The sequence below is a fragment of the Macaca fascicularis genome, chromosome 13, assembly GCF_037993035.2.
Source record: "Macaca fascicularis isolate 582-1 chromosome 13, T2T-MFA8v1.1".
Taxonomy (NCBI): Eukaryota; Metazoa; Chordata; class Mammalia; order Primates; family Cercopithecidae; genus Macaca; species Macaca fascicularis.
Window position 1 is genome coordinate 3392826 of NC_088387.1, and position 26221 is coordinate 3419046.

Sequence of the window (26221 nt, forward strand, 5' to 3'; positions counted from 1 at the left end):
TCCACAGGCCACCCATTACATCAGGCTCCGCAGGGACAAGGCTGATGGCAGCAAGGTCTGTGGTCTCAGACTCCCACAGATGAGAATGTCCCACTTCGTGTCGGGCCCAGGTGTCATCCAACACGCGATGTCCAAAGATCAAACAGAAGGACCAGATCTCAGTGAGGGGTGCCAGTGCCAGGAAGGGAGGCACCTGCAGGACCGTGTGCTCCCAAGCCCACTGGAAGGAGCCAGTGGGTGGCCCCTTGGCCACGCTCTGCAGCCAGCTCACCCTGGTTCTGTGAACCCGAATGCTGGTGACCAAGGCCAGGTCAGGGTAGAAACCATCTGGTTGAGCCTCCAAGCTGGGCCACCCTGAGCACCTGAGGGTGTTTTGATTTCCTCCCAGTCTGCGGTGCTCATAAAATCAAACCCATGGAAACCGCAAACACACCAATCCCTGCTCCGCCTGTGTTTTCCCATGTGGCTACAGGAAATCCACAAAGGTAACATGGTGTGCCCATACCACGTACCAAAGCCTTTAAAGACGTGTTGTTCTAGAACAATGCTGACACGCTCGTGATTACATATTTTACTGTTCCATCTAGCTGGCTCATTTGGTGGTGACACAAGTACCTGGCCCCTCTGCACCCCTGGGAGGCACAAAGCCCACGTTGTATTCTGCCCTAATGAGCCAAGAGTGACAAGCGCGGCTTCCCTGTTTTCTGGTGTGACAACCACTGGCGTCCTGGGCAGCATACCCGTGCCAGAGTTTAGAATGAGCAGGAACGGCGCAAGGGCAAATAAAACATTTTGCAATATATTAAAGTACCTGTGCCAACAATTCTCTGCCTTTTAACAAAAAGGCAGTTTGCAAAGAGTAAAGGAAGGCCAGACAGGAGGTGATGCATTGTCTGGTATTGCCTCTGCCTGCCTGGGTGTGCCGGGGGTAGGTGAAGGCGCTGAGCCGGCCGTCCCTGCTGCACCGTGAGCAGTGAGCTCGGTGATGCTCACACCTGTCTGCCACTCGCTCCCCAGGCATGACCTGGCCACGCCCATTCAGGGCCCATGTTTGTCTCCGGCATGCTGGGGTCACAGCAGCTGTGACTTTGCAAGGCCTGGTCCTGTGACCCTCTGCTCATCTATGATCGGGCTTGTGCTCGGCTCACAGCAGGCTTTCCCTGAATGCCCTGAGGTCTATGACAGCTCCTGAGAGCCGACCCCCACTGTGGTTGAGGGTGCTGACTCTCAGCCCCCGCCTGGCACATCCTCCCCCTCCCCGCTGCAGCCTTTGCTGAAACGCAGCTGAGCTAATTCTGGGCTCCCTGCCACCCGCACAAGCCCACGCTGCACATGCTCTGACTCACGGCTGAGGCGTCCAGAAGCAGCGATGGGAAGGAAGGCTGCTGCCAGGCACCCACTTGGCATCAGTCAATGGCCAGGGGTCCGTCCTTGGGCCTGACAGTGGAATCCGAGGGTGGATCTGAGACCTCTATCCGCTCTCATCAAATCACACTGGCAGTAGCTAAGCCCACATTTTAAACCCAGTGAATTTCTTGAGACATGCAGCCATATATACTCATAGCACACAATCATGCAGTTAAAACCTGGAATTAAAAATTAAACCTGTTATTCTTTATCACTGAGACCTATTTCAGCATGTGGTAAATTCTTACACTATTGCCACATCTCTCAAACATAAAAAGCATTTGATCAGAAAAGAAGGGAGATAATTTGCCTCCAGAAGTTTAACGCAATCTTATTTGAAAACCTTTTCCTGAAGACCTACTATGTGCTCTCCCTCTGAGTACGCCAGAACCTAAGGTGCCGTCCCCACCCTCGAGAATCCTCGGTCTGTGCAGGAGGCAGACAGCCATGTCCGTAACCCACTCATAAAGGAAGTGTGTGGAGTGCTGTCTAGAGGGAAACCACATGAGAACGGTCACCTCTGCCCAGGGTGGAGGAAGGGAAGAGAGCTGGCAAAGCTACTCAGGGTGGTCTGTGGGCAGTCAGCCAGTGGGGCTGGTCCCTGGGCAGAGAGGAGACAGGTGTGAGGCCTGTGGTAGGGGAGTGCTTGGGGAACAGGGAGTACAAGGCTGGAGCCTGTGGGGAGTGTGGGGAAGGGCTCAGACACAAGAAATGCTGTAGTCAGACTGGGAAGGACCCATGGATCTGGCTGGGAGGAGATAGATTGGAGGGTGCAGGCAGAGGGCCACGCCGATGGACTCACCCAGGAGTCCCTTAGTCACGCAGGACCGCACCTCCCACCCAACAGCAGGTCTGGGCATCTGAGGAGTCTTGGAAAGCATGGTCTTCGGGAGCAGAAAGCCCTGGCAAATGTACATGGCTGTGCAAGTGACTTACATGCTCTGAGCCTCCCCAGTCGTTAGAATGAAGAATCAGGCAATCCTTATCTTGCGGTGTTGTTTTCAGGATGCAATCAGCTAAGCTATGTGGGAGCCCTGGCAAAGTGCCTGGCCTGGGGCAGGTGATCCTGCAGCAACGCAGCAGGATGTGACGGGGAGAATATAAAACCAGCTTCAGACCCAACTCCACGGTTTACGCTTCATGTGCAGCCCAAGGACCTGGGGAGGACCTGATGCCTCAAAGCCTTAGTTGCCTCCCGCCCAGAATGGGCATTGTATGTGCCCTGTTGAAAGGCTAAGCAACCACCTCTGCAATGCAGGCTTTCAGCATCATCTGGCCAGTAAGAGGCTGCCTGCCTGCCCATGCCCCTCTCATGCCCAGGAGCCAGGAAGCCAAGGCAGGAGCCAGGCAGGGGGAGGAGGCAGGAGCCCCAAAGGCCCAGGTGACTGTATTGGTGAAGCTCTTCACTTCAGAAGTAACGGTAATTGCAGAAATGGGAAGGGGTCCTTGAGCAACCCGCAGGGTCCTGCCAGCCCAGCCCCCAGTCCCCAACATCAAGGAGCACCACCTCCTCACAGGCTCGTTTCCTGGGCTGGACCCTACCCCCTCACTCCTTCCACCCTCCCCCCAAGGTTGGGGCCCAGGCCTGAGCCCGCAGCACTAGGAGGAGTCCTGCAGCTGCTTCCAGCAGAACCAGCCGCCCTCACCCAGACATCAGGTTACAGAAATGGGGTCCTGTCCCCGCCGAGGGGGGCTCTACGGTTTACACAGCTGGATACGGGCCAGGACAGTTTACTGTGAGCTTCCATCCTCTTCAAGGGAGTCTTTTTTAAAGACGGGAGCTTGCGCAGAGCAGAGAGGAGCCCTGCCCCCTGCCCCCCACCAGCCTTTGCCTGCTTCCAGGGAACCAGCTGGTGACCTCATGGAGCTTCACACTGGCTCCACAACTGGGGCTCTCCTGCCGACAGACTCCTCCGTCAGTGTCTCTGCTGGAATGTGGAGACACGGACAGAGCCCTGAGCTGGGCAGCTTTGGGCACAGGTCCACTAGCACTCCTCCAGGGGGAGTCCCCGGGCGGTCAGCCTCTCTTCCTCCTGTGCCTGGTGAGACAGCACCACCCCAGGACTTCAGGCCCTAGAGAGAGAAGGAGCGAAAGGTTGCTCCCAGAGCGGGGCCCAGCCCTGGGAGATGCTGTTTGCAGTTGGAGGGTGCCCAGTGCGCAAAGAGGTGCCGTCCAGAGTTCCCCCTGAATCTAGAAGACCCAGGCTTTTCGCACCAGCCCCTGTTCACAGTCACAGGTCCCTGCCAATGTGAGTAGTTTTGAGGTGTTTGGCAAAGGCCATTCAAGGTAGAGAAATAATGAGGGGAGAAAGGTCGACCAGGAAAGGACTGGGTCCAACTCATGCTTGGAGTGATAAGAGAAGGCAGAAAAGGATATCACGTGCCAGACCTTAGGAGACTCAGGCTCAGGAACAAGGGGGCACAGAGTGCTGGAGAGGTGCTGGCCATCTGCCCCTTTTCTACGTGGAACAGCATGGGCTAAGTCCTCCCTTTCAGCCCTGGTGGCAGTGCCAGGAGCCGGCCAGAGCAAGTATCATAGCAGTCTCTTTCCTGAGCGCGTGGAAGGTACCTCCTGGAACCCTTAGAGATGAGTGGGGCAAGGCATAGCATAGGCAGCACGCCACGGGACCACAGGGACCGGGGATGCCTGGGGACTGGTGTAGCATGACTCTCTCTGGAGCCCTGGAGGAGCTGCCTGGGTCTGTGCTAATCCAAGAGACAGGGAGACCTCGTGAGAGTCACCTAGATCACAGAGGGACAGCCATCAGCTCTGCCAGGTGAAGGACGAGAGCCACAGAGTGATGGTGGGGGCTGCACTGGGCAGGCGAAGAGGGCACCGCTCTTCAGAGAGGGCGGGCTGCCTGCTGGGGTTGGGGGAACGAGCTGTGAGCCACACGTAGGTGCAGGCAAGGGCACGAGTGACATGTGGAAGTTAGGCAACACCAACTTCCGACAAGACATCAGGCTTTCTCCGACTCTCCCACCGAGGCAAGGCACAAAGGCAACTATTAAGCACCTCTGATGACCACCACTAAACCTCCTGGCACCCAAATCAAAGCTCTGACCGTGAGGACATGCTTTCTAGGCAGCCTGAGCATTTCAAGGCGTGGCCAAGCCTTGTGTTTGGCGAATGACAGCCCAAGTGCCCACTGGGCTGGCGGGGCTGCTGCCCTCAGGGTCACTGGGCCAGGCCTGAGGAACTGCCCCAAAGTTCCAGAGATGGACAGATGGCAGAGATCCAAACTCCCAGGACACTAGCCAGTCTCCGGGCATGCTTACAAAAAGGGGGGGACTTTCCCAATTATCAAGTGATTCAAAGGATGAGAAAAACTCTACTATGCCCACACAATGGAATACTTCTCAGCAACAGAAAGGAAGAAACCATTGACACACAACGACATGGATGAATCACAAAATAATCACGGGCTGGAAGAAGCCAAAAAAGCGCATGATTCCATTTAAGGCAAATCTTAGGAAACAGTGTGAACTGAGTAATAGGGACAGAGAGTGGACCAGGAGTTGCCCTGCAGGGGATCTAGGGAGGGATTATGGACACGCATGAGGAATTTTGGGGGCAATGGGTACGTGCACTATCTTGATCGTGGTGTTGGTTTCACAGGTATACACACATATCAAGATGTATGAAATTGTGCACTTTAAATGTGTGCAGATTATATCTCAATGATACCTCAATAAAGCTTTTTTTAAAAAAAAATGGATTATAAAAATATAGATATGAAATATCCCATACTTCTATAACAGCTAACCAGAAATCACATTTTTATATGTTTCCTTCCAGTCTTTTCCCTATTCCCACACATAAATATCAATTTTTTTATGTAGGATACAACCTCTTTTTGAAAACGTTTTATTATCCTGATTTTTTTTCTTCTTTTTAATGTGAAAAGTTCTATGCACCCTGGGAAGAGGAGGTGAAGATAGCAGCTTCCCACAGAAGGGGTGAGAAGCCGGGAGAGGAGCGAGTCCCTGAGCGGGGTCATGGACACAGGGCGGAGCATCTGCCTCGTGCCCTAAGCAAGAGCCTGCCCGGGGTCAGCACCTGTCCTTAGGTATACCTCACCCAAACCATCTCCTTTGCTAAACGGAGCCTAAATGACAGCAGTTTGCACCCAGTATCTGTTCAATCAGAATTTGCTAAAGGGAATCTGAATGAAATGAAGCTGAGCCTGCTCTCCAACACATCCTGCACCTTCTGCCTCCTGTTCTGGCACTGGCCCCCGCCTCTTCCCCATGGGCCTTCTTCTCCCTCCAGCTCGGCCCACTATCCTTCCTGCCTTCTTCATTTAGCCTTAGATCATGAAGTTCCCTCATTCCCTTGTGACTAAGCATCCTTCAGAAAGGTTCCCAAGGGCCTCACTGCACTCCTGCAGATGAATGACTCATTCCCCATCATTGGATGTTCAAATTCCTTCCAAATCTTCACCTTTATATATAACATTGTGATGAACATCCTTGCATAGGAATTTTGGACTGCAGATTTAATTGTTTCCTTGGGATAAATTCCTAGAAATGGAATCCCCAGGATAAAGGGAGGAATTCTTTTAAAGGTTTTGAGACATCCTGCCAAACTGCTTGGCAGAAAGCTTGCAGCTTCCTCTCCCAAGGCATATGAGAGTCCTTGCCAAACACTTTCACATGCATTGAGTACCATCGTTCACAAAAACAAACAAACAAAAGCAAAGCACACCACAAGTTTGTCAATTTAATAGCAACAAATAGTATCTTACTTTAATAGGGCAGGTACCTACCGGATTAATGTCAGATTGACTTTCTCACACTTGCTGACATTTCTATTTCTCCTTTTATGAACTAATTCCTTTTTTAAAATGTGTATACATTTAAAGGGTACAAGCGAAATCTTGTTACATGGATATATTATATAGTAAAGTCTGGCCTTTTAGTGTAACCATCACCCAAACATTGTACCCAGTAGGTTATGCCTCATCTCTCACCCCTTAATCCTTCCCAGTTGTCAATGTCTATCATTCCACACTCTATGTCCATGTATACACATTATTTTGCTGTCACTTATAGGTGAGAACATTGGGTATTTTGTCTAAGTTATTTCACTTAAGATAATGGCCTCCAGTTCTATCCATGTTGCTGCAAAAGATATGCTTTCATCCTTTGTTATGGCTGAATAGTATTCCACTGTGTACATACATCACATTTTCTTTGTCCAATCACCCATTAATGGACACTTAGGTTGATTCCATATCTTTGCTATTATGAACTGTGCTGCAATAAACATAAAAGTGCAGGTATCTTTTTAAAATAATGATTCCTTTTCCTTAGGGTAGATACCCAGTAGTAGGATTACTGAATTGAATGGTAGTTCCATTTTTAGTTCTTTGAGAAATCTCCACACTGTTTTCCATACAGTTTGTACTAATTTACATTCCCACCAACAGTGTAGAAGTGGCTGGGTGCGGTGGCTCATACCTGTAATCCCAGCACTTTGGGAGGCCAAGGGGGGTGGATTGCTTGAGTTCAGGAGTTCGAGACCAGCCTGGCCAACATGGCAAAATCCTGACTCTACTAAAAATACAAAAATTAGCCAGACATGGTGGTGCATGTCTGTAATACCAGCTTCTTCGGAAGTTGAGGCCCAGGCTGAGAATTGCCTGAACCTGGGAGGTGGATGTTGCAGGGAGCCGAGATCACGCCATTGCACTCCAGCCAGGGCAACAGAGTGTCTCACAGTTGTCTAAAAAAAAAAAAGAGTTCCCTTTTCTCCTCATCCATGCCAACTGTTATTTTTTGTCTTTTTTATAATAGCCATCCTTTCTGCTATCAGATGATATCACACTGTGCTTTTAATTTGCATTTCTCTGATGATTAGTGATGCTGAGCATTTTTTCATATGCTTGCTGGTCATTTGTGTGTCTTCTTTTGAAAAAATGTCTATTCACACCCTTTGCCCACGTTTTAATGGGATTATTTGTGGGTTTGTTGAGTTGTTAAGTTCCTAGTAAATTCTTGATATTAGTTCCCTGTTGGATGCATAGTTTGTAAATATTTTCTTCCATTCTGCAGGTTGTCTGTTCTCTCTGTTGATTACTTCTTTTGCTGTGCACAAGCTTTTTCATTTAAATCCCATTTGTCTATTTTTGTTTTTGTTGGATGTACTTTTGAGGTCTTAGACATGAATACTTTGCCTAGATCAATGATCAGAAGAGTTTCCTCTAGGTTTTCTTCTAGTGTTTTTATAGTTTCAGGTCTTACAATTAAGTCTTTAATCCATTTTGAGTTGATTTTGTATATGGTGATAGACAGGGGTTCCAGTTTCATTCTTCTCCATATGGCAATCCAATTTTCTCAGCACCATTTACTGAAAGGGGCATCCATTTTTATACCAGTGCCATGCTGTTTTGGTTACTTTAGCCTTTTAGTATAGTTTGAAGTCAGGTAATGTGATGTCTTTGGCTTTGTTCTTTTTGCTTAGGACTGCTTTGGCTCTTTGGATTCTTTTTAGGTTCCATATTAATTTTAGGATAATTTTTTCCTTTTGTGAACTAATTCACATCTCTCACCTACTGTCTTATTAAGAAGTTCATTCACAATGAGTTGTTCATATTCATTATTAAAGTTGTTTATATAATACATTAGTCATTTATGTTGGAGACTTTTTTTCTGTCCCTGGTATCATGTGTGGAAAGATGTTTTTCATCCTTTAACTACTTACTCTTACTTACCTAAATTATTTTTAGCACCTCAATGATTTCATTTTTATATTTAAATTTTAATCCACATGGAATATATTTGGGGGTTTGATATGAGCAAGGGGCTTGATGGTTTCCCAAGTGGTTAAATATTAACCAGATGTATTAAATTCTATATTCCAGCCTTTCTAGTCTGTTCCATGGGCATGTTGTCTATTACCATCACAATATCAAATTGTTTACATTATTATAAATTTACAAATTTTTTTGAAACAGGGTCTCACTCTGTTGTCCAGGCTGGAGTGCAGTGCTGCAATCACAGCTCACTGCAGCCTTGAAGTCCTGGGCTTAAGCAATCCTCCCACATCAGCCTTCTGAGTAGCTGGGACTGCAGGTGTGCACTACCACACCTGGCTGATTTTTAAAAGGTTCTGCAGAGATGGGGTCTCTCTCTGTTGCTCAGGTTTGTCTTGAACTCCTGGCCTCAAGCGATCCTCCTGCCTCAGCCTCCTAAATTGTTGGGACTACAGGTGTGAGGCACTGTGCCTGGCCTACGGTATGTTTTTTAATACGTTTTAATATCTGGTAGGTTATCCACCCAGATTCTGGCCAGGGGTTGCATTAAATCAGTAAGTTAATTTGGAAACAACTGAAATATGTAAGATATTGATCCCCCACTGCTGGAACATGCTGAACATCTCTACCTGTACAATGGCTCTTTTGTGTCCCTGGTACAATTTCATGATGCGGATTGTACACACTTCCCATGAGTATCGTTCCTGGGTATTCCATTTTTGATTCTATCATGAGTGGAACTGCTCACCTGTCACACCTGCTGACCTTGCGGGCAGAGGACTACGCTCTGCACACTTCTCATCTGTAGGCACTGTCTCTGCAGCTTTCACAAACGGGGCACAGCTGGTTCCAAAGCCTTCGCTGAGCAGTCATCCCACAGGCACCCAGGGCTGTCACCACCAAGGGGTGCCAGCACTTTCCTGCGGGACACAGGACCTCCCCAGTCTGGCTGCAGCTTACTTTGAAACTCCTTTGTCCCCTCCAGCCCTCCAGCACCTGTCCAGTCTCATCAGACACGGCACACTTATGCACACTGGACCCCTCTCCCAGCTGGAAAAGCCTCCCCATACTTCCCTGCCTGTGGAAACGGGTCTCACTCCTCTAGATTCACTCCGATGCTACCTCCACAATCCAAATTCATGAATCCCCACTGGAAGTCCATCTTGCACAGTAGCGCTTATTTTAATCTACTTTGTGATAAGAATCACCCACGTGTCTGTGTCCCCTATCAGGTGTGAAAGCACACCCCGCCCTAAGTCATCCTGCCACAAATCCAGCGCTGTGCCCACAGCTGCAGCAAATGCATGTTGACAAACTGGATCAAAGAAACCTCAGGAGTGGAGAACCTGCTCCTCCCTGCTCACTCCCTGAGCCAAAAGGAAGAAGTACTCCAGGAAGACAGGAGGCTGAGGACAAAGGAACATTTATGCCTTTGCAGAGTGGATGGGGGTGCAGGCCAGCCCTGCTCAGTCTGCACTCCCAGAACCGTCCCAACGAGGTCCCAGAACCTTTCCGACAACAGAGGAGCCAATCCGCTCTCCCTTGGGAGAGGGAGCCTGTTCTTGGAAATCAAGTCTGCCTCACTATGGCCCAGACATGCTCAGGCAAAGGCTAAGTTCTCAGCCCCAGTCACAGAGCAGATTCGCCTGCAAAGCTTGTTCAGCACCAGAAGGTCCCACCCAGCCCTCCTGAGTCAGCTTGGCAGGGTGCAGGCAGGGCAGCCACAAGTGATGCCGATACCGGGCCAATCTGCAGCCCAGGTGAGCGCACCTCCATCTCCCTGGCCTTCCTTGAATAGGATCCAGATGGGCAAAGGAGGAGGAAACCAACATTGGGCAGTGCCCAGAGGCAGGCCTTGGGCTCGGAAGGCTCTTGACATGTACTATGGTGTTCCCTCAGTGAACCTGGGTGAATGCTTGTCCCCATTTACAGATCAAGATACACAGTCAAAAATGTAAGTCTCATCCCCGGGTGACCAGGCTGGGCCTAGGACCAACCCCAATCCCCTACATTTGAGAAATCCATCCTTTTTTTGCTTAGCTAAAACTCCGAAGTTCCTGAAAGACCCACATATCTATCTCTCAGTAATCCCCACATACCCATCTCTCGGCAATCCCCACATACCCATCTCTCGGCAATCCCCACATACCCATCTCTCGGTAATCCCCACATACCCATCTCTCGGCAATCCCCACATACCCATCTCTCGGCAATCCCCACATACCCATCTCTCGGCAATCCCCACATACCCATCTCTCGGCAATCCCCACATACCCATCTCTCGGCAATCCCCACGTACCCATCTCTCGGCAATCCCCACGTATCCATCTCTCGGCAATCCCCACGTACCCATCTCTCGGCAATCCCCACGTATCCATCTCTCGGCAATCCCCACGTATCCATCTCTCGGCAATCCCCACACACCCATCTCTCTGTAATCCCCACGTATCCGTCTCTCGGTAATCCCCACGTATCCGTCTCTCGGTAATCCCCAGGTACCCGTCTCTCGGTAATCCCCACGTACCCGTCTCTCGGTAATCCCCACGTACCCGTCTCTCGGTAATCCCCACGTACCCGTCTCTCGGTAATCCCCACGTACCCGTCTCTCGGTAATCCCCACGTACCCGTCTCTCGGTAATCCCCAGGTATCCGTCTCTCGGTAATCCCCACATATCCATCTCTCGGTAATCCCTAAGGCTGAGGCCCCTGAGCACTTGATCCTGAGACGTGCTCAGAAGCCAGGGCTGCTTGCCTTACAGAACAGGCTCTGTCTGAGGTGGGGTCTCTCTGCGTTCCCGCAGCTCCTCCTGCACCTGTGCACAGCTACGCCAAGCCACCGGCCAGCCCCTCCTGCACTGAGTCATTCCCGCCTCTGTGACTCTGCCCCAGGTCGTGGAGACCCTGAGTCCCACTCCCACCCAGGGCCACATTATTACTTTCTCGGGCCCCATGCACGCTCACCCTCCTGTGCCCCTTGCTCCACTTAAAAAAACAATTACAAAAGCATATTTTCCGATTGTGTCAGTACAAAGGTGAATATATTAATATTACATATTAAAACATTTTCTTTGACCTAAAGTTTGTGTTTTTCTTCTTTTTTAATTTCTTTTCTTTTCTTTTTTGAAGAAGGCATCACAGCTCAGTGTTTATCATCCGATTAAAGAAATTAAAATGGCTGGGAGCGGTGGCTCATGCCTGCAATCCCAGCACTTTGGGAGGCCGAGGTGGGCGGATCATGAGGTCAAGAGTTCGAGACCAGCCTGACCAACATGGTGAAACCCCGTCTCTACTAAAATACAAAATATGCCCATGCACAGGGCATGGTGGTGCGTGCCTGTAGTCTCAGCTACTCAGGAGGCTGAAGCAGGGGAATCTCTTGAACCCGGGATGCAGGGGTTTCAGCGAACGGAGATCACACCACTGCACTCCAGCCTGGCACAGAGCAAGACTCCATCTCAAAAAAAAAAAGAAAAGACAAAAAGAAATTAAAACACTTTCACAGGCCTCTCAAATTACAATGGGCCCTTGGCACTGTGCCACCTATGCCCAGTGGGCCAGCCTGGACCCGTCATGAGCAGCGCAGGATGCCCAGAACACTCCCCAGGGAAGACCAGCTCAAGCACAAGCTGCCTATGACGTCATGCAGCTCCAATTAGCTTGACACCTAGCTCTCTCTCACAGGGGAGTCTAGGCCAAGGTCCCCTGCAAGACTGGGCCGCGGAGGGAAGCACATGCCTGCAAGGATCCGAAAGCATCTTGTGAGGGGCCAGGAAGGAGACAGGGGTCTGGGGTGTCTCATGATCCCTGAGCAGACAAAACAACTTGTATATTTCTAATGCTGAAAACTTTACCAGGCTACCTGATGCTTAGGGTTACTTTTAATGCCTGGAAACTAAAAAGAAATGAAATATAGAATTCGATAAAACTGAGTAGCAATTCACTACGAGAGTTGAGTTAGCTGAGCCTACTACACCTGTAAATTTGTAGGCCGGGTGCAGTGGCTCACACCTATAATCCTAACACTTTGGGAGGCCGAGGTGGGCAGATTGCCTGAGCTCAAGAGTTCGAGACCAGCCTGGGCTACAGTGAAACCCCATCTCTACTAAAATACAAAAAATTAGCCAGGCATGGTGGTGTGCACCTGCAGTCCCAGCTACTTGGGAGGCTGAGGCTGGAGAATCACTTGAACCCCGGAGACAGAAGTTGCAGTGAGCCGAGATCGAGCCACTGCACTCCAGCCTGAGTGACAGAGAGAGACTCCATCTTAAAAAAAAAAAATTGTGATCACATTTGGTTATCTCTTTTAGACTACATTCTGCTAATTCATATTATTTTTTAAAATTCATGAGGAAAATGGTACTTTGTCTCATAGCTGGAGTGAAAGCCTCACCAATTGCAGAAGCGCTGTGGTCCCAGGGCACCCCCTAATGGAACCTACTCAAATTGCAAGCAAAGTACCCAAGAAGAAAAAGCAAATTGCGAAAGGATAGCCTGCCATACCCACTTCTTTGAGAGGCCACAAATATTAATTATCCAAACACAGATTTTTATGTCTTTATATATGAATCCCTGATGTACATGCATTATCTAGAAATGAAATCAACACTAGGTCACGTATTTATACAGGCTATTATTTCTCAATGTGTCAGATGTTGATGTGATTAATTAAATATGACACCTAGTCAAGTCTCAAAATTCAGTGTCTGTCTTTCTGCTGATATGCATTTTCCCTACTGATGAATTGTGAAAACATAGTTACTGTCATATGAAAAGTTTCTCAAATTGTTCAATATTACAAAGGGAACTTCATACTCAGAAAAACTAGGAACTCTGGCTTTAGGGCAGAGTTTCCAGCCTTTACAAAAGCAAACACCATGGCAGGCCATCTTGGATATTGATCCTTGGAGGGAATTTCATGGGAATTCCACTTTAGTTGACAGTGAAGAGCTTAAGCCACAAGTTTGTCCAAAAACCATGTGTCCATCAGAAGAGCAAAGAACTGCTGTAGTATTAACATGCTATTACAACAGAAGTGTTTATTTAGGAATTGGGGAGAAACAAGAACAGACAATGTTTGGGAAGTCTCTGCTCCTTCAGTTAATGATGGTGGCACATGGCAAGCAGTTCACTCAGGTTCACCCCGGGAGCCATAAGACTCAGATGCAGCCACTCTGGTGCCACGTGACCACTGACCAAGTGCAAGTTAGGATCCTCCTGGCAGACCCTGGGCTAGAGCTGCCAGCTCGGGATCCCAGCCCACCGCGTCAGGGGCTTCAGTGACCACCTCCCTCTCTGCCCCACCTTGGTCTCCTGGGCTGGGGACAAGCAAGCCACTTTCACCTCAAAATAAAGACATCATTTCTGCTTTTAATTAGTGGGGTAATACGCAAGGCTATAATATATCCCTTAAGTACCTAACAGTGCTTGGAACACAGCTCGGGCTCAGCCAACCACGGAGCCATTCCCATCTCCCTCTGCTCAGCTTTTATTCTCACAGAAAGGAGCCAGTTATGTTTACTCCTTCAGAAGGCGAAGAAGGACTTAACAGCCAGGGCTAATTATGTGCTCATGCTGGGCCCAGCGAGGTATGCTCCACAAAACACGCCTCCCCTAAGGGACCCCCCAGGGCACAGCACCCCCAGGCATGGCCCATCTCCTCCCTCCTACTCCGCCACCTCCCATGACCCAGGGGCCCTGTCCAGCACCTCCACCCAGCAGGTCTTATTCCATTTTAACCAAGAATGCCTTAACCCCCCCCAAAAAGGGGGTGCTGAATGAGGTCTCATTATAATAAAAATATTGTTTCCAACTTTCTTGGACATCAGTTACAATAGATCTGCCATTTCCACACAAATGCTCGCCTTTCCTTCTCCCTACAGCCCTAGGAGGCAGATGCCACAACCTCGCAGAGGGCAGAGGAGGAAAGTCAGCCCAAGGCTGCACCTGAGGCCACCTAAACAGCACGGGCCCCACCAGGGTGTGGTCCAGGACGACCCAGCTCTCAGCCTGTCCCTTTCCTTCCCTTTCTCTCCTGTGGCAGCTGCTGCCAGTAGGGGCTGGGGAGAGGCAGGAGGGAAGGAGAGGGGAAGGAGGAGGGAAAGAAGAGGCTCTTGGCTGGACTCCAGCCAGGGTCCAGTCCCAGGTGGGACTTCAAGGAAGAAGGAGCTGACCAGGGAATGAAGGTTCCCTCCCTCACCTAGGCCTAGCCCCAGGCCTTGGGCACACTTGGGGGAGGAACTTGCCCAAGAGTGTTCACTAGCATTAAGTGAAACCCTGGGTGGGTTACCAGGACACGTCCTGACACTGTTTCCAAGTTCTCGGCTCAAGACAGGTTAAAAACAAGGTGACAAGGAAAGGACCCTGGGTTCAAATCCCTGCATAACTCGTCTGTGCCTCAGTTTGCTTCTCTGTAAAGTGGGGATAAAAACAGTGAGAGAGGAAGCAATCATGGCAGCGCCTGTGTGTCAGCTGAATAGCCACAACAGTACTGAAACCCACAACTACAAAGCACGCGTGGGCAGAGGGTCAAGGGCATCGAGGTTCACCCAGAGGAACAAAGGCTGCATTCACGGGGAGCGCGCCTCCTGAGGGAAGCGGGATAAAGGTGGACTCACAGCTCTCGCTCAGCAGCTATGCAATCCTGTCAAACTGACTTCACTTTGCTAAGCCTGGGTCTTCCCACTTATAAAATACACAGGGGCCGGGCACGGTGGCTCACGCCTGTAATCCCAGCACTTTGGGAGGCCGAGACGGGGGGATCATGAGGTCAGGAGATGGAGACCATCCTGGCTAACCCGGTGAAACCCCATCTCTACTAAAAATACAAAAAAACTAGCCGGGCGTGGTGACGGGCGCCTGTAGTCCCAGCTACTCGGGAGGCTGAGGCAGGAGAATGGCGTGAACCCGGGAGACGGAGCTTGCAGTGAGCTGAGATCCGGCCACTGCACTCCAGCCTGGGCAACAGAGCAAGACTCCGTCTCAAAAAAAAAAAAAAAAAACACCAAAAAACAAAAAAAAAAACACGCAGGGTGACGGCGAGGATTAAATACGACGGTAAAGGCGAAGCTACCCAAAAGGCAGAGCAATGCTTGACGGGTGGAAAACAGCATCAAATCTCTGAGCTGGAAAGGGCTTCTCTTCTAAACGCACACAAGTGCGTGCACACACGGACACACACACACACTTTATTAATTATTTTAAATCACAATACGGGGTGGGCAGGAGGGAGGGGGGTTATGCATTTGGCAACCTGGATTATCCAGTATTTATACGCTACAAAAAATTGTATTTTTTTACAATTTTTAAGATCTCATTTAATATGGTTAGAAGAATTGAAAGAAAAACCGCTGTAGCTGGTAAAATAATTATTACAATTTACTTCACAATACACAATCAACGCTTACCCCTCAAAAGTTAAAGGAAACCAGCTGTTACATACAAATCAAATCCTATTTTTAATTCACAAAGAGAAGGTGCCATAGAAACCTAAGGTGACTCATCTGGTACATGTGAAATGAGTATTATTTTCTCTTTTTAAAGAAAATATGGGTTCCCTGGACAGGCCTGATTCTTGGATGGGCTAGAAGCATGAGACACTGTACCCTCCCAGGATTAGAATGGGGAAGGCTGTCTCCCTCCACCTCAACTTAGAGGGGGCTGGGCGCCTTCTTTCTATCTCCGCCCACCATCCTTTTGGGAGCTTACAGGGGAGGGAGCACCAGGCCTCTTTAAACAGTCCATCTCTGCAGGGGTGACACCTACTGCTGGCTCCCAAGAGCATGCACCATGAGGCCAGTAGCTGCCCCCACAGTCTCCAACCCTCTGCAGGCCCCCAGCTGCACTTGGGGTTGCTAAAGACAATGTGTCTCCTGGAACCCTTCCTCAGCAATGTTCTCTCTGAACACAGAAAATACAATGATCCACTCAGAGGGGCGGCTTCGAACTCTACAGACACCTGAATTCACAGTAATTACGCACAAAGGCCTGTTTGAAGAGGCAAAGAGAAATGTTGTTCATAAACTGAAGGCGAATCAATTATGACTCATGAAAAAACATTGGCTATTAACTTAGCAGTGGGTTAATTCCTGCCTCCTTCCCACGCCTGCAGCGAAGGGTTGCTCGGCATTGACTCAACACGGCCAGGAACGGGGAAGAGAGCGCAAAGGTTCTCCAATGCCCAGATAGACTCACCAGACAGCCCCTTACAACCCACCCACCCTCTCAGCTAGGGCGGGTCCCCAGGGATTCTAAGTACTTGGTTTGTATGCAAGGTAAATCTGCAGGAACTATTTGCCTGCGGCTTCCCCTCATTTCTCCACCTGCTTTGAAAGTCAGGCTGGGAAGTGTCCAATCTGAGTTCCAAGAGACAGCAGGGAGGGAAGCTTCAGGGCTCATGTCAAGAGGCCCCACTATGGACGTATCTGGTTTCCCCTGTGGACGGAGGCGGAGGTCACAGAGCCTCCCCCACTAACGCAGAGCAGCAGGTGGGACTCTCCCTGGGGCGGGTGGATGGTGGGAGGTGTGCGACCTGGAGCCACCAATGACTCCCTGGCCATGCTGGAGGCAGGAGTTACTGGCGGCCAGCTCTGCAGTGTCACTCTGCGGTGGTTCCAGCACATGAAGCTGAGGCCCAAGCTTGCAACAATTCTGTGGGTCCTGAATTCCCTGCGCTAAATCCTCTTCTGCCTCAGCGAATGAGAGTGAATCCTGAGTAACACAGATGCTGCCAACCAAGATTCAGGAAATCTTGGTAAAGATTCATCTCTTGGAGAAAAAAAAAAAAAAAACTTGGTGTGAAAAAATTATTTCAGGCAGGACATATCAAAGGAGGAGTCTGGTATATACACTGGAAATCTACTTAGGAGATGGTACGCAAAGGCACTGATCAGACAAACACGCAAAAAATACAAAACCCATGATGGGCAAAACATCACAATTTTAAATGACGAATGGACAAGCACGTATATCGTCATGTTACTAACTGGCAAATGGTTGAAAATGACTTAATTTCATTTTCATGCAATTAAGACAGGGCTCGGAGACTGGAACCTATCCCTACAATGGAATTTCTTGCAGCCCTGAGAATGGATGCAAATGAAGAATATCTAATAATCTAGTACTGTGGAAAAGAGGCTCAACTTGTACCATTCATTTTGAAAAGGGAGCTCATGGCCAGGTGCAGTGGCTCATGCCTGTAATCCCAGCACTTTGAGAGGCCGAGGCAAGTGGAGCACTTGAGGTCAGGCATTCAAGACCAGCCTGGCCAACATGGTGGAACCCTGTCTCTGCTAAAAATACAAAAAAAAAAAAAAAACTAGCCAGGTATGGTGGTGCGTGCCTGTAATCCCAGCTACTCGAGAGGCAGAAGAATCTCTTGAACCTGGGAGGCGGAGGTTGCAGTGATCACAAATTGCGCCACTGCATTCTAGCCTGGGCGACAAAGAGAGACTCCTTCTCCAAAAAAAAAAAAAAAAAGGACAGCTCACAAAACAATACAGACATTACCTCTTTGGGGTAAATATGTACTCTAGTGCATATACGTATGTATGTATAGTCACTCTAGCATAGACAGAAGTTCGGAAGGCTATGCCCCAAATGTTGTAAGAGATTCACTCCTGTTCCGCTCCCAGGCTTGACGATAGAGACCGTTACTGCAGCACCCGGCCTCAAGCCACGTAACACAGTGGCCGAAGAGCAGCCTGACCGAGGTGAGGGAAATCTCAAGCCTATTCAGAGCCCCAGACAGCTGACTGGCCTTCTCCGTGCTACCTGCTGGGCCCTCCCTGCTGGCTGGCCTGGCCACGTCCGGTCTACGGGGCTTCCTCCCCTACCGAGAGGCCAGATACTCAAGAGTCTGATGCAGGCCCACAAAATTAATTCAGTCATTTCTGTTTTAGAGTGTGGTACCACATAAGACCTGCACACCAGCACACCTCCACTCAAAGACCTGTCTTGGCTCACAAAGGCTGTGAAAAGAACAAGACAACACCGGCCAAGTCTCACCAAGCGAGTGACTCAAACCTTCAAAATGCTTGTGTTTGTCTATAAAAGTGCCATTTTCAACCAGAGAGCATACTGGAAGCACTAACACACACAGGATAATTTCAGAATGTGATTTCCAATGGTGCGTGTAGCTGACACCCAGCCATCGACCAAAACTACATGGAATTCAGTTCCTGTAGAAATGATCACAGCTCAGAGACCGAATCGCCCAGCCCCATGGAGAGGTGTGGCCGTGTGACTCAGACCTCAAGGGAGTGGGTCTGACCCCTGAAAACACATCATTTCTTCTCCCTCCTCACCTCCACTGGACAAGCTAGTGCTGCAGAATCAAAGTCACAAATCTTCCATGCAGAAAAGATCCGCAAAAAAGTTCTTGGTACCCCTCCCTGGGGAAGAATGGTCAATAATTAAAGTACTAAAGCAAGATCATAGAAACTCCGGAGCCAGGAGAGGGGTGTTAAACCCAGGTTAGAAAGGAGGTGAAGAGTGGAGACGGGGCTTCAGAGCACTTGCGGTATTTCCCATGCCACCTGCACAGAAGGGACAGAACCCGAGAGCCAGGGTCTGGGTCGACGTCCATGGACCCGGCGTGGCCCCTCTGCCCACTGCACCTGCTCCATTACCTATCTGGTGCAGACCTTGTGTGTAGTCGCGGAGGTGTAATCACACCAAGAGCTCAGAGAACAGCCCAGTGTGCCCCAGACTCCAAGCAGCTTCTACAGTGGGATGGGTGAGCTGCCTCCCTGGTCATGTCTCTGTCCCAAGGAGCCAAGGGAAGAAACCATCCCTGAGCACAAAGTTCAGTGTCTGTGGACCTGAAGTGAGTGTAAACAAAGCTTCACGAGCCTCTACAGACCCCCGCCTGGTCCCAGAATGCCCCAGGCACGGCAGGCTCCCCCATCTGGACGGGATGATGGCTTCACAAAAATATGCCCAATCTCAAAACCCATTCCCAGGGACGAGTTTAGTGTCTTCTGTAAGGGGCATTTGTTAAATTGTTTGGGAACATTCAGTTCTGAAGCAAAAAACAACAAATGCAACGGGCGAATCTCACAGGATATGTCAGGTAGAGATAAATAGTAAGTAGAGCAGGTGTGTATCAAACAGAGGAGGAGATGCGAGCTCTAAGACACCTAGTATTCATGAAGTGCCAGATGGACCCAAGGCAGCTGGGCAGCAAAGACTCACTATACATTCGACATAGAAAAGGTGTTCGACACCACGACACATTCATATGCACGGGACCAATTACCCAGAGGAACCTGATATTCCCTCAAAATTCGCTTCCCCACTGGTGATCCAATTCTGGTCCTCTGAATCCAAGGCTGTTCAACACACTCACTAGTGAGCCCAGACATGGCAGGGCAGAACCATCCCTCTGTCTCTCCAACAGGACAGGGGCGTATGTCTTGGCCCAGGGCAGCTCCCATCTGTGGTCCCCATGCAAGGGCTTCAAGTCACGTCCTTCTCCCCACACATTGGTGGGGAGGGCAGATGCTGCAGAGCAAGAGGGGACACGCGGATACTTTCCAGCTACCCCATCCCTGTCCCCACCTTCTGTCCTGTGTCCCTGCCCCATCCCCGTCCCCACCCTCTGTCCTGTGTCCCTGCCCCATCCCCGTCCCCACCCTCTGTCCTGTGTCCCTGCCCCATCCCCGTCCCCACCCTCTGTCCTGTGTCCCTGCCCCATCCCCGTCCCCACCCTCTGTGCTGTGTCCCTACCCCATCTCCGTCCCCACCCTCTGTCCTGTGTCCCCTACTGCATCCCTGTCCCACCCTCTGTCCTGTGTCCCTACCCCATCCCTGTCCCCACCCTCTGTCCTGTGTCCCTACCCCATCCCTGTCCCCACCCTCTGTCCTGTGTCTCTGCCCCATCCCCATCCCCACCCTCTGTCCTGTGTCCCTACCCCATCCCCGTCCCCACCCTCTGTCCTGTGTCCCCTACCTCATCCCCGTCCCCACCCTCTGTCCTGTGTCCCCTACTGCATCCCTGTCCCACCCTCTGTCCTGTGTCTCTGCCCCATCCCTGTCCCCACCCTCTGTCCTGTGTCCCCTACCTCATCCCCGTCCCCACCCTCTGTCCTGTGTCTCTGCCCCATCCCCGTCCCCACCCTCTGTCCTGTGTCCCTACCCCATCCCTGTCCCCACCTTCTGTCCTGTGTCCCCTACTGCATCTCTGTCCCCACCCTATCCTACCTATATCACCTACCCCATCTCTATCTCACCCCTGTCCCCTCACTTCTCCCTGCGTGTTCTAAATTGCATCAAGGTTGCTCCCCACATGACAGCTTCCACCGGCAGCTGTGCTCAGGAGCACTGCGTATGGCAGTTATGCTCATTTTCCTTAAATGCCATCAGACCTCAGATGTAGAAGGACCCTTTATTGCTTTAGGGAGCGTTACTAGTGGGGGTCCTAATTGGTAATTATAACAAATGCCCTTTCACCTTCTTACAAGAAAGACAATAAGAGAGTAATACCTACAAATAATTTATGGAGCATTTTCTATGTTTGTCACACAGCACTCCATGTAACGCTCTTGTGTGTGTGTGCATATGTGTGTGTGTGTGTGTGTGTGTGTCTGCCACCTCCCACCCCATCTAAGGGGTGACTGAGGTTGCAGGACTTCTAAGTGGCACAGCAGAAACCAGAGCCTGGGCTGGGTATGGTGGCTCACGCCTGTAATCCCAGCACCTCGGGAGGCCATGGTGGGTGGATCACTTGGAGTTGGAGACCAGCCTGGCTAACATGGAGAAACCTCGTCTTTACTAAAAACACAAAAATTAGCCAGGCGTGGTGACAGGCACCTGTAATCCCAGCTACTTAGGAGGCTGAGGCAAGAGAATCCCTTGAACCCAAGAGGCAGAGGTTGCAGTGAGCAGAGATCACGCCACTGCACTCTAGCCTGGGCGACAGAGCAAGACTCCGTCTCAAAAAAAAAAAAAAAAAAAAAAAAAGACACCAGAGCCTGACTCTCCTGACCTTGACTGGACCAACTGCTTTAAAAAGAAGGCAACCTCCCTGCCATTTTCCCCTCCCACATATGGGGCAGCGTTTCCGACAGCAGTGTCTTGGGAACTGCACACCCCGCAGCTGATGGTTCTGGTGCTTCCCACAGACATGAGAATTTAAGGGTAGATACCAAGGACAGACTAGTGTATGGACCTCAGAGGTTAAGGCAAATACTTCTGGAAGTTATTCAACTACACACATAGTTAAAAACCAGCCCCACACACCACAGCCAGGAGGAGGCCTGAGCAAATAAATACCTTTTAGAAACGATCTTCCATAATTTCCTTTCACAGATACCCAGATCATAAGAAAAATGTCTAAGAATCCTTCCTACCAGCAGTCTCCTCTGGAATGGTATCTGAGCCTGTGAAAAGCCGAGGGCTGACGCTGCTAAGGGAGTGCTCTGTTACATCACACGCCTGTCTTACCGTTTCTCATCATTTCACTGCTAAATTCACTGGGCACCGCCAGCAACAGCGTCTCTTGTTCATTATCCACTTGGCTCAGGATTATGGGTTAGACTCCCTTAAATGCAATACAAATATCTTCAAGGTAATCTGTCAAAACTCCCCTTCCAAGTCCTTTGTGAACTGAGTGTGAACTAAACCCAGGGCTCGGGCTTGACAAGGGCTCATCTTATTCGCCAGAAGAAGCAATTACGACTCAGACCTTTCCGGCTTGTAGTGAGTGCCAAGCACACGGGGGTTTGCTCGGATGACGAGGCGGCAACAGCATAAATAGGAACGGTGGCTTGGAAAACGCCGATCCCCATGAGAGTGGGCCGGCCTGTACACCCAGAAAGCCATTCGATCCCCCCAACACTGCCACCAGCTACTCCTTCCTCGCCTTCTCCCAGCCCTGACTGAAGTCTCCAGCAGCCCTGATGGCTCTCCCAGTCTTTTTCAGGTAACAAAAAGGCCTAGCACACTTAACCTAGGGCAGTGATGAATACAGAAATATTTTAAACTTCCTTTTATGTATCAAGGGCAAAGCCTGGAAGCTGGAGCCTAGAGCTCTTCCCAAAGCCATGATGTGCAGAGGACAGAAGACAGAACCTAAGAAACAGCCCCGCCCCACAGGTAGAAAAATGCCCTCTGGGCCTGGGACAGGAACCCAGGCACTGAGCACCTACCGCGGTGCACCCCCACTGGAGGGGCAGGGGTGGGGCTGAGGGGGCGTTCCTGTCCTACTTCCTGCCGGGACTCTGGGAAGGCCGAGCTCAGAACAGTAGAAATGGAGGCCTAACACGGCTCAGCACAACCTGGGTGGGCTCCCAGGTGCCCAATAGGGGCCCAGAAGAGAATTCAGAGTGTGGGGACCTCTGGGCCAATGCAAGAGCCAGGTCCCCGCTGTAGCTCACCCTGGGAACACCAGCTGCACAATGATGGAAACATGAGCAGGAGGCTCCATGCGGAGGGGAAGGGGACGCACTGGGGCACCGCAAAAGGACCAGATGACCAGCCAGGGCCGCTCCTCTCCAGCTCTGATGGGACTACAACCCTCTCCTGGTGCCCAGGGGTGACTTGTAGCAAAAAGGAGTCCCCGAGGAGTAACCTGGAGAGACTGAGAGACTGACTCTCCAGGGACAAAGCTACCTTTAAGCTAAATAGCGACTGAAATAATACCATTGATTGGGCTCTGGAAAAGCGGAACCATGCACTGGGAACTGAGTATACCAAAAAGGGAACCAAGGGACTTCACTGGGGACAGCAAAGTCAAGCTCACTTACACAAAATTTTGCACCCTTCCGCAATAAACCCGGGGCAGGTTTCCACCCAGAGTCTGCCTGCACCACAAGCAGTATTTATGTGCACAACAAGCGGCTGCATGACAAGGCACGAGGCCAGCCTGCAGGGGAAGAGCTAGCGGCTGCAAGGTAGCTAAGTCAAGGTAGCTAAGTGGGTATACAGGCCCACCAGCACATCAGAGAAAACCCGCCCTCCTGGAGGCCTGGTACCTTTACATCTATTTTCTCATTTAACCGACAGCATCCCTGAGGGCTGGCCAGCTGAGTCCATTTCAGCTGCTATAACAAAATACCATAAACCGGGCAGCTCGTAGACAACATTTATTCCTCACAGTTCTGGAGGCTGGAAGTCCAAGATCAAGGCACTGGCAGGTCGGGTGTCTGGTGGGGGCCTGTTCCTCACAGAAGGCGCCTCCTCGCCATGTCCTCACGTGGTGGAAGGGACAAGCAAGCTCCTTGCGCTTCTTTTATAAGGGCACCAAGCTCATTCATGACCTATCACTTCCCAAAGGCCTCATCTCTTAATACCATCACCTTGAGGATCAGGAATCAACGTATGAATTTTTGGGGGGGACACAAACATTCAAACCATAGCACTATCACTGCTCTCATTTCCCTGAAGAGCGCAATGAGACTGGTCAAGATTCTTTTTTGTTTTTTTGTTTTGGTTATGGTTTTTTTTTTTTGTTTTTTTTTTTGAGACTGAGTCTCACTCTGCTACTCAGGCTGGAGTGCAGTGGTGTGATCTCAGCTCACTGCAACCTCTACCTCCCTGGTTCAAGCAATTCCCCTGCCTCAGCCTCCCGAGCAGCTGGGATTACAGGTGCACGCCACCATATCCTGCTAAATTTTCTGTATTTTTAGCAGAGACGGGGCTTCACCACATTAGCCAGATTGGTCAGGAACTCCTGACCTCAGGCAATCCACCTGGCTTGGCCTCCCAAAGTGCTGGGATTGCAGGTGTGAGCCATCGCGCCCAGCCAAGATTCACCTTAACTAGCCCAAGAGGGCCAAGCAGAGCAGTGATCCCAGTAGGACAGCCACCTGTTAGTGAGCCTCATATGCCTGATCCTCTGCAGTAGCTGAACTGCGCAGCATCCACGGATGGTACACTTTATTTTCTAAGTGAGGAAATAGATGCTTAGAGATTAAGAACTTGACTCTCAGAGCAGGTCCAGAATTAGGGTGAGGTAAGTGAAGTACTCACCATAGGCACAAAATTTAAGGGGGTACCAAAAATGCAGTCAGATAAATGCCTTATTACAACATTTTAAAACATCAAAACAAATACAGAAATCCACAATGTACAAAATCTCACACTTTTAAAAAAAGACAGGATCAGTGATCCTGATTTTTCCTCTTGCCTCACGCTCCAAGATGGCACAGCACAGGAGCCGAGTCCAGAAACCAGCCCAGCTCAACCTTCTCCACCAGCTCCAAAGCAGGGACGCCTGATGTCATCACACGACACTGTCTCTAGATATCTTTCTCCTCACAATTTTATAACCTCAATAGGTTCTTAGGATGACCACAGTGCTCCATCATTCCAGGCGTGCGTCCGTGGGACCGAGCTCCAGGGAAAATACCAGGGGTCTACACTGATTCTAGTCTATGGTATATGCAAATGAAGGAAGGCTGCAGGCTCGAATAACCGAGTAGGATACTTTAAGACCAGTTTGGGAAGGTGTGAGCTGGCTCTAAAAGGGTAACACAGCTGCCTGTCTTCCACTTGGATTTCCTGGCTCAAAACTGTCAGCAGGACCTAATGCCTGCAGGCGGCTTGCACCTACACAGAGTCAAATTCACACAGTGGCACTGCTTCTGACTTGCATTTAAAAGCAAGTGACTATTATGCTCTGATCACATGTGAACTTCATACCAAAGCTTTGTTCTGTTCAACAAATATTTGTTGATTAAAAATGTGAACACTTCCTAGATCAACTCCAGAATCCCTCCCGGGTGGCGTGTAATCAAAGCCTAAAACCTGTTAAATAAACCATCACCTAAAGCACAAGGCAGTTCGTGAATGTGTGCACTCCTTTCCCCTGCAAGGGCGTGTGGAGACAGTGGGCACAAAGACCTTGCATGCTAACAATTTCAACCGAGCAGGACCTTCTCTCCCTCCTCTTTCATTTTCCTGGCGCGTAAACTGCTGGTTTTGCCTCATAATGGAAAGTTGAGTCCAGCAAAGTGAGCAAAGGGAAACTTTGGGCACTCGCACCAGAGCGTCCGGCTCCCCCTCGGCCCCAGGAGCTGCCCAGGGCTTCGGCGGCGGGGGTGGCGCCTCTCCCGGTCCGAGGGGGCCCCTGGCCTCACGGTCTCTGCCCTCGACCCCCTAGCCCCAGCCCGCGCCACCCCCGCCCGGTGCCTCCGCGCCCACCCCGTCTTCGACCCACGCCTGCCTTGGGCCACGCGATTTCAAACCCCTTGAGGTACCTGGCACGGGAGCGTGGCCCGGGCTCGGCGAGACGCGCAGAGAAGGGCACCTTTCGCGGGGTGCGGCGAGCCGGGGCTGCTCCCGCCGCGGTGCGCGTCTGGCCCCCGCCCGAAGCTGCGCCGACGCAGCAGGTGGCCGCGCGGCCTCCAGACAGCCCGGGTCTGCGGCCGGAGAGCGGGACACGGGCGCTGACACTACCCTCCCGCGGCCGGCCCGGCCCTGCGCCCGGCGCGCTCCCAGCTTCCAGCTCCCAGCTGCGGGCGCGCCGGCTCCGCTCGGCTCCGCTCGGCTCGGCGGGGGCGGACGCCGCTCAGCTCCCCTCGCCGGCCGCCGCGCGCACCTCCCCCGCGGTGCGCCGCTCCCAACGCCGCCTCCGCAGCCGGCCGGGCGGAGCGGGGCCGAGACCTCGGGGCTGGGGGTGCAGGCGCCGGCCTGGGCCTTGGCCGCCCCGCGGGAGGCGGGAGGGCGATCGGGGTGCGGGCCCGGCTGCCCAGCGCTCCCTCCCGAGCCCGCGCCGCTCCCGACCCGCCTCGGCTTGTCCGCGCAGCGGCGCTGTCGGGGCTCCAGGAGGGCCGGGGCGCACCGGAGACCCTCAGCGGGCGTCAAGTCAGTCCGGGACAGGCCCAGGGCACCCGCGCGCGCCGGGGAGAGGGACCCGGGACTCCAGGTCACCTCCGGATGCGCCCTCAAAGTCGGTGGCCTGCGGCAGGCGTGGGCGCCGGGGGAAGGAAGTGTGCATTTGAATAAAAGTAAAAGTTTGTTATTGTTGTTGTTTTATAACCGTGTGGGGCCCGAGCGTCTCCGGGCTAATTAGGGAAGCTGCCGCCCAGTCTGGAGGTGATTCATGGGTGTGACACTGG

General features: G+C 51.1%; 1 protein-coding gene across 5 annotated transcripts in view; it reads right to left on the reverse strand.

Annotated features, from left to right (window-relative positions):
• Nucleotides 1-25648, reverse strand: part of CRACDL (CRACD like) — a 146330-nt gene extending 120682 nt beyond the window's left edge. For 4 of the 5 annotated variants that reach the window (XM_074011053.1, XM_074011052.1, XM_074011051.1 and 1 more), the window contains exon 1: nucleotides 25361-25648. The gene's annotated coding sequence lies outside the window, so the exon portion shown is untranslated. Of the gene's footprint in view, nucleotides 1-21434; nucleotides 21546-25360 lie in introns of those variants that run through there. The other variant, XM_045368759.2, reaches the window with a different exon arrangement.
• Between the last annotated feature and the right edge of the window lie 573 nt (nucleotides 25649-26221).